We start from the raw sequence: 8888 nt of genomic DNA on the forward strand, positions 1-8888 counted from the left end.
CAACGAAGGGTAATAAGCCAAGATCCTCAAAAGCAGCGTGTTGGTTTGATAAATAATAGAGGACTCGATCAGGACCGTACTTTATTGTCAAAAGGCCAGCTATTATACTTTATTTGTTGATATGAATAGTAGTTGCAAGGTGAATAAACAATATTAGCCAATGCTTGGTGTCCATGAGATTTCTAAAGGTATTATGTGTTGAAATAGATGACATGGACCAGTGTGTGCGGGTGGGTGGGAATACTTATCAGGTTAGGATTGTGTCTTTTGTTTGTCACGTTGCAATGCATGGGCATTTTTAATGGTGTGATCTAAACATCTCTATTCCTAAAGGGCAGTTGGTAGTCGGCGCTCACCGGTCTTTTTTCGTCTCTCCTCCCACCAACGATTGTTTTTTTTTCGTCTCTCCTTGCCCACCGATTCATTTTCGTCTCCTGATTTTTGACCTCACACCGGTTTATGTTTCAATTTCCTCCCACAAAACAAAACTCTTTGCACAAAACAAGCGCCGGTCCTCACCCGCATAGGGTTAGGGATCCTGTGTCGCCGCCGCCGCGCTCCTCGACCCCCTACTACCTTGCCCTCTCTTCCCTCCAAGATTGTCGTCGGCAAAGAGGCATATGACGCCGCCATGGCCATTCTCGATCGCCTCTAGGAAACCCTCCACCCACCGACATGTACGGGGCCGCGACGACCCTTCTCAATCGCCTCTAGGAACAGCCACGCTCGCCGACCTCCTGCGGGCGGTCCTGCACCGGCTCCCGCCCGCAGACGTCGCGCGGGCGGCCTGCGTCTGCCACCTCTGGCGCGTCGTCGCCTCCGACCGCGCCGTGTTGGAGGCCGCCTTCCGCGCGCCTTGGGGCGTGCGCCGCGTCCTCGGCGACCCGGCCACCAGGGCCTTCTGGCGCGCCGCATCCCTCGCACACAGTCCGGCGCGGGGACACCGTCCCTGGCATCGCACTCAAGTACTTCGTCCAGGTATCATCTCTCCTTCTCTCTCTGTGTCCATCCTCCCCGTCTCAAGCTCATTCGTCAGGTATTGTTGTTAGCTGAATCCTACTTTGTATTTGCTCTGCTACGCAACACCAACCCGTTATACTGAACCTGGCAGATTCCATAGTAGTATTATCAAAGCCCATAATATTGAATGCTTTGGTCTTTTCCAAATGGATGGTTGGTTGTTATATATTTCATTGACCATCAGATCGTTATTACTTAATTTTCTATTATACTATCCAAAGCTTCCACTTATGCCTTCAGGAAAAGCACTCTGAAAGTTGATTAAAAAACTCTCTGAAACTTGATAGAAAACACTCTGAAATATTCTTTTCATTTTAAATATGTATACATATATTTCTATGCAAACTAAGCTTGTTAATATGAATGTTAATTACGTAGAGATTACTTGCAAGTTGACGGCGGCAGGTCGGGATACGTGGATGCCCCTGCATAGCGCGACGTCGGTGTAATGCCTAGGATCCTTCATCGCCCAAGGTAAACATGTGTTTGACCTCTCTTCTTATATTCCCCTCATGTTCTGCTGGTTGTATATGTGAATGGCTGTGCATAGTAAATTTTGGTGATTTATTTTGCACTATGAGGTTTCTGTTGACAGCATATGCATATCTTTCTTCAATCTAGCATCAATGTATTGAGGTAACTTTATTATCACATTCAGGTTCATGGAGCCAGGTTAACGAGCTCATAGAACATCTAGTGATTAAAGTCCTAATACCTAGAATGTAATATACTTTGGTCTCCAATCTGAATTTTATTTATCTTGTTGCACATGTTTTCGAGTTTCCGAGCCCTGAATTAGAGAGGACATCATTGGTAAGTGTTCCGCCTACAGGGATATCCTTGATTTTCAAGTAGATAAAAAGATTTTAGTAAAAATATATTATTTCTGTTTTAAAATAACAAACATGCAACTATGTATAAATCTTATTTTTGTATAGAACCAAAGTTCCCGGAGCTAAAAAGACCAAATTCCAATAATATATTTAAATTCATTTTGGTTTGATTATACAGCTTCCAAAACATGGCAAGAACAAACTTCCTCCTATCAGCATATGCTTGTTTTGTTTTGTTTTCAAATGCAGGCTGCCATTGAGGAAAAAGAGGTCATGGAGATATCAAAGCTCGACAAAATAATAGAAAAATTAAGCGGAGAGTGTGCTGCAACTGAATTATCTGCCCGAAGTGAACATGACATAATATGATTCTCTAGAGGAAATTGGATGATTCTTTGAGAGAGATATCTGTGTTGTGCAGTAATAAGATTCTGAAAGCAGAACAAGAAATAAGAGAACTCTAATACAAAGGTTTTTGAGGTATCCTCTACTTTTAATATTTTATGAGAAATTTGTTTGGTTTGCCTCCATTTTCATTTTGCTTCTTAGGTGCTCTTTTGTTTCTTTAATGTTTTAGATGTAGTGTATATTTTTGTGATGGCAGATTTGTTTACTAACTAGGTACTTCATGCATTCATGTGATTAATTTCAAGTTTTCTTATACTGGGAATTGCAAGTTTTCGTCGCCACAAAGGCGCACACATATTGTTAAGGCATTTGGTTTTGTGCTGAATGGAGGCATCTTTTTACCATTCACATATTAAGCTCTATCATACGTATACCTCACTCCGTTTGTGAATTTTTACCGTGCCTCTATAATTGTTGCAGATTACGTAGTTTACAATCTTAACTCTATTTAATTAATAATTTTCAAAATTCTCATCATTGTCAGGATATTCATTTTGTGTACCTCAATTAGCAGTCAGAGTGCGTATTGCCCTCCATGTTCAGTATGCTGACCGAAGTAACGATGTGGTTTCACGCCCGCATATGTCAATTTCCCAATAGAGGTTTGATTTGTTTTTCTTTTTTCTGTTTCGTAACTCAGTTTTGGTATGCTCTCCAAATCTAACAATAGTTTTCTTATGGAGATGGTACTTGAGAATAGATTAGTACATTGGAGCCTTGGGCTCCAGGCCGAGGCCTTCTGAAAGTGCAACTACACGCTGCCCGTCGGCTCCGGTGGCGGCAGGTCATGTTTGGCATCACCAGGAACTTCGTTATCCTATCCCAGAGAGCAGTCCGTGGTAGATGCGGTGAGGGTGCGTGCGCCGGAGCAGATGAGTAATTTGATTTTCAGTTCAAAGTCAATAAAAAGAGGTATGAGCATAACTTGTTATACAACTTCGGTCATTAGAAAAGGTTAATTTATGGTTGATTGCATATTATATTTACGATGATTTGTGTTACTTCATTTGTATTAAATGGACCTCACTTCCCATTTAGGTTGCTTTCTTCGTCTACCTAAAGGAGCTCACTGATATTGTGGCAATAATCTAGGAGGACCATCAGTCATATGTTGATTGAGTATAGGTTTGTGTGCCTCGGCCTCAACTTTAAATGAAAAACCTTTTATTGTATGTAGTTGATCTACATGTGTTTATGATCAGTAAGATACTCTATTGGCGAATTGTTTAACTGTTTTCTTTTTTCCCGCTTTAGTTGGAGTAGTTACAAAATGGCTTTCATAGGACGAAAAGGTTTATGTAAATTTGCGAGCCAACTACCATGGATAAAGTGCACCCAAGAAACATTATAATGCATCCATGGTCAAGTTTCCATAGACTTGCTAAAGTTTAAGGAAGATTTCCAAAGGATGGTGAACTTCAAATAATTTTGTTTTTTGCCTTTCAACTTATCAAGTTTCTGTGTAGTTACTAGAGGACATCACATTGTTTGATCCTATAATTCTAGCTGCTTATATTGTCTGGAGATTTTCATATTTCTAGGGTCAATCGATGTCTTAGATTTAATGCTAAACTATGGTATGTGCCTGTCGGTCGCGGCTGCGCTGTAGTGTTGATCCCCTCTTCATGGATATGGTTTGGGTCATCGAGGCATCACATCAAGAGCTGAAGTCGTCTGGGTGGTGGTGTTCATGACATTTGTGTCTCTTCTCTCCCTTTTCAGTCTCTTTATTTTTTATACTTTATCTTGTGACCAGCGACCACTAATTTTCATGTCCACTGGGAGGAAGAAGCATGGTGGATGAGCCTTTATTTGCAACAACCACATCAAATATTTGAAGAGATGAATCGAACTCGTAGTACCCATTTTAAGTTATCACATCTATCTCAAATGAAATTATATTTCTGTTGATTTTTTGAGTTCCCAGTTTGTTGCTTCACATAGACTATTTAGGGGTTATCTGAAATAAACTTTTTAGGTAGTGCAGGAAACAAAAACAAAAGAAATAATAAAGAGCCATTCCTGGTTTTGCTGGAGAAGGTGAAAGTCTTTGTAAAAGACCAGGTGTAAAACTGATCTAAACATATTTTTTGTTGCTTCATTGTTTTCTTATTTTACATGTAACTCTCAATATTTACACACTATTTTAATTATGATGTAATCAAAGCAAAAGGGACTTGGGGCTCTATGGAGTCTGCAGAATGATAAACTAGCCATTTGCCTTCAACCACCTCCTTTTTTCTATTATAGATGATTGACCAGGTAACGAAAGATTCGTGATGTACTCCCTCTAAATGCACCTAGATATATAGTCGTGTTGATCATGTTTTTTTTGTATTGGGCTTCCTTGTTCATTGGTATTAGTATTTTCTTGTGGAACACCATGGCCTAACTTTGTTATTTTAATATACTCGCAATTGTTTTCCACTATGATCATGCCAAAATGGTGTAAAAAATTGCATCCTTGATAGAGTTATAAACCATGAAGGATAGAAAACACTATAATTTTTCCTGAATCCTACCTGCACCACCATGATTTTCAGTAGTTGCAATTCTTGAAGTGATAATCATGCGGCTTCGAATTATATTCGACAGTATAAATTGATTTTTACAAACATACAAATGTTAGTACCCTTGTTTATGAGCTTGCTGGCCTGTATGGAGCGCTAAGGTGTTTTGAGAAGACGATATACTCCCTCCGTTCCTAAATATAAGACCTTTTAGATATTGCATTATAAACTACATACGGATGTACATAGACATATTTTAGAGTATAGATTCACTCATTTTGCTCCGTATGTAGTCTTCTAATGGAATCTTTAAAAGGTCTTATATTTTGGAACGGAGGGAGTATATATATATGGTAAGCAACCTCAAAACAAACGATGTCAAGGTGTTTTGGGAAGATGATCAGTCCATCAACATCTCAAAAGGCTGCACAAGACATTCTTCTATGGTCAAACTTCCAATAAGAACTTCTCATCGACTGGGGTGTCATGCTATCTTGGCTAGATCTGAGTATGTAATTTTCTTTTCTTTCTTGAGCTCTACCTCGCGCCTCCTTTGTAATAACCCTAAAAAGAGTATTTTCTTATATGGATATATTGTTCTCTCATATTTTGTTTGCTAAAATGTCTTTTAGTATATATCATGCATAGATATGAATTCTGTTTTTTACCGAATATATATTACTGGATTATTATTGCATGAAAGATTAGTGTGCAGTCATGATTTTTAAAGCAACTGCATATTCTGATCTCATATGAATTAAAATCATGCGCTTCAACAGTACTAACTTACTTTCTGGATATATATCACCATTAATGCCAAGGATTTTATACTACTCAAAAGTTTCATTGGATTTGCACCAGGTGTTCCCCATAATAGAAAAATGCATCCTTAATAAAAATTAATGTATCCATCTTATAGTAAAAGAGAAGGGTGTAAGTAACTACACCTATATGTTAGATACGGGCTAACTTGTTGTCAATTTCCTCTCCACGAAGTTTCCAGCCTAGTCTCACAACCGAGCCATATCTACCATGCACAATATCTTATTGCTTTCAGATCTCCCGTTTATTCTTAATGTCGCTCCATTTTTGCTGGCTATTGATCTATGACGGAAGGGATGTGCTAGTGCCAGTGCCCATTGCTATTCTGCCAGTGCCCATTGCTATTCAAACAACGGAGTGGATTTGGCAATATTTTTATCAATAAAGGTTATCTTTCCTGTGGCCTTTGTTATTAGATACATGCAGATCTGTGTCACTTCCGTAGATCATATCCGGTTCCTAAAGTTTTAGATGTTACATATAACCATCAGTTACCTTTAAAAAAAAATGACCATCGGTTATCCCATTGGTAGTCCTTGTACATGTTTTTTTATCTGCTTTAAAAATTATTGTGAAGCAAAGTAAAGTTGTATCTAAGAATATCCTAGATTGTGTTTCTATATACAAGGATCGCTTTAAGTTACCTCCTTTTTTTAGTGAAGTATTAAACTGAGAATGTAGAATGGGGACCGAAATACTTCTTAGGAAAGTACTGGAGCAGGAACTCAAATTAGTCTACCTTGTGATGTGATGTGATGTGATGTGTGCGTGCGTGTGTGTGTGTGGGTGCGAGTGTGTGTGTGCTTACGCTCATCTCTGGTCCAGGTTTATTTGTCCTTGATGCTTGGTTTTAATTTTCTACTAGCGTATAATTATACAAGAAAAGAAAAAGTGAGAGGGTGAAAAACCCCCAAAGGGAGTATCCAAAAAAGGGAGTGTCGTACAGAAAAGTAAAGTGGGAGTGTGAAAACCCCCGGAAGAATTGAAAAAGATTCGGTACCGGGAGGCGGGTTATGAGGGGAGGTATGCTGAAGGCATAGTAGGACGGAAGGATAAATGGAATGAGATCCTTAACCGGTGCTAATTGTTATTTGATTGCAACACAATTTATTTTATAGCTCTTGTCATACATCCTTTTGTATTCATCTTAGTGCCTATTTGACTTGTTTTCTACATAAATTATGGACCCGCTTTGTTGATGAACGGTCGCCAGGAGGAGGTGGCATTTGTGAACGATTTCGTGGATGATAGTTTCTTCAGAATGACATGGCATTTTCTGTTAGAGAAGGAACTTTTAGTTTTTCAAACTGTCACTGTGTGATCTCGTCTCAAAACTAAATATTCTATGAGAAGGGGTTCAATTGCCACCCCTTTTACAACGACTGGTAGTCAGTTAACTTTTCCTTAAATGATAATATAGGAAAGAATAAGTATCAAAACTACTGCCATGGTGCCCATTTCAAGTCTAACAATGAATTAACAAGTTTAACATGTGAAGCCATTTTTATTTGTTGTGCGGACTGTTACCATTAATTTGTGTGCTTCATAGCGATGGAGTAAATGGCCAGTATTAAGTTCAGAAGGTTGTCTTTGCCTATGTAACCAAAAAATAAATTAAAAGCCCGTGGCAATGCACGGGCGTTCTACTAGTATCATGTGGTAGGCAGCGGAGATGTAACGAAGGAAACGTAACACTAAGCATAACAAAGCTAGAAACAATGTCAAGGTTACGATCATCTTGCATGTGATTTCTTCAGACTGGAACTGATCATGTTCTTCCTGCACGAACTCTCCGGACTCCCCGAACTTGTTTTTGGCCTCAGTAACTACCAAAAAGAAACAAACATCTAATAAACACCAGCAACAAATGATGCAACAGACAATATGATGCATGTATGCACTGCTCCAACACAAGCACATAAAATAACCCTACATCAATAAAACTATTGCCACCTCACCACAAGGGGACTTCCCACAGGAATGCTCAAAATCAGAAACCAACAACACCCTTAGATTCATTGGGATTTTCTATCCCAAATCCATATATCATAGTGCCACCTTTGCATACAGAACAACTCCACGAACAGTAAAAGAATAATAGCAAGAATCAAACTACAACACATATTCAAGAACAGGAACTGTTCTTGAGCCAGCCCAAATTGGCAAGTCCATATCTGGACATTTCCAGAAATGGAAATATGCCAATTTAACATAAGGACAAATCACAAACAATAATAAAAATAACAGGGAAAAATATATATCTACGCATTGGTGCTCCTGATGCTAACTACTGTTGCCGCTACTAACTTCTGAAGCTGCTGCTACTGCTGCTAAGCAACAGAGCAGAGCACCGGCAAGCACAAGCGACGCGGGCCTCGGCCAGAGAGAGACAACGGAAGAGAAGAGCGGAATCTTGCTCACCTAGCGGTAGAGAGTCGATCCTACGCCGGAAATAAAGAGGACGACGAGCCAGAGCGGAAGAAGACCCGCCGGAGTTGAAGAAGTCGCCGCCGTCGTGGACGTCGAGGTGGAGGTCCTGGCGCCGAACACTTCGCGAAAATGGAACCCCCCGAGCGTCCACTGTTCCTTGATATAAGGTGTATTGCTTTTTGAAAAAAGATCAGAAATATAAGGTGTATTCCGTTGCACCACTCGTTTGGCTATTTGTTTTAGGGATTTGATTACATTTTCTTATATCAGGCAAACTCCTTTATTTTCTGATGTCAATTAGTCATGTGTAATCTCATCCAAAACTTTTGAAATGTTCCCTCCACGTGTGTTCTTTAATTTTCGTGCCAAAAACTATACACCCTGTATTTAGGAACGGAGGGAGTATATCATTAAACCTAGGCTGTTTTGCAATAAAAACAAATGCTAGTGCTTGGAGAAAAATAAAAAAGCTCCACTTCTCCACTCACAAGAATTGAGAGGAAAGATGGAACATTTTTATAGGATTTTTTAAACAAGTTGAAAACACAAGTAATCACATATTTGAATAGGAAGGGTTTGAACCATGGTGCTTCAAAGGTTTTGAATGGCTTTGTTGCATCCTCACATGCACAAGATCACAACCACGCATCACCACATGATCATCAAGGTGGCACAACACACAAGATCAAACCATCAAGACAAAAGGAAAAAAGAAACAAGATATGCATGATGCATGAGATGCACATGAAATGACAATGCCACAAGCCTCAACTCCATAACATTGCCTCAACATAGTTGCCAAACAAGGAAAGGATTACAAAAGGGGGAAGAAAAGCACTTGGGCTGTTACAGGTATGTGCGGGGC

General features: G+C 39.5%; 1 long non-coding RNA gene across 2 annotated transcripts; it reads left to right on the top strand.

Moving 5' to 3' along the window:
* Positions 1-845: 845 nt before the first annotated feature.
* LOC123426016 lies at positions 846-5376 on the top strand. 2 transcript variants are annotated; one of them, XR_006621981.1, is made up of 5 exons: positions 846-978; positions 1399-2333; positions 2746-2863; positions 2945-3173; positions 3300-3483. It is a non-coding gene; the product is annotated as an uncharacterized LOC123426016 (long non-coding RNA). The 2 variants fall into 2 exon arrangements; XR_006621982.1 differs by adding an exon at positions 5088-5376 and having other exon boundaries at positions 848-978; positions 2746-3173; positions 3300-4523.
* Positions 5377-8888: the final 3512 nt, after the last annotated feature.

This window comes from Hordeum vulgare, chromosome 2H (assembly GCF_904849725.1).
Source record: "Hordeum vulgare subsp. vulgare chromosome 2H, MorexV3_pseudomolecules_assembly, whole genome shotgun sequence".
Classification (NCBI taxonomy): Eukaryota; Viridiplantae; Streptophyta; class Magnoliopsida; order Poales; family Poaceae; genus Hordeum; species Hordeum vulgare.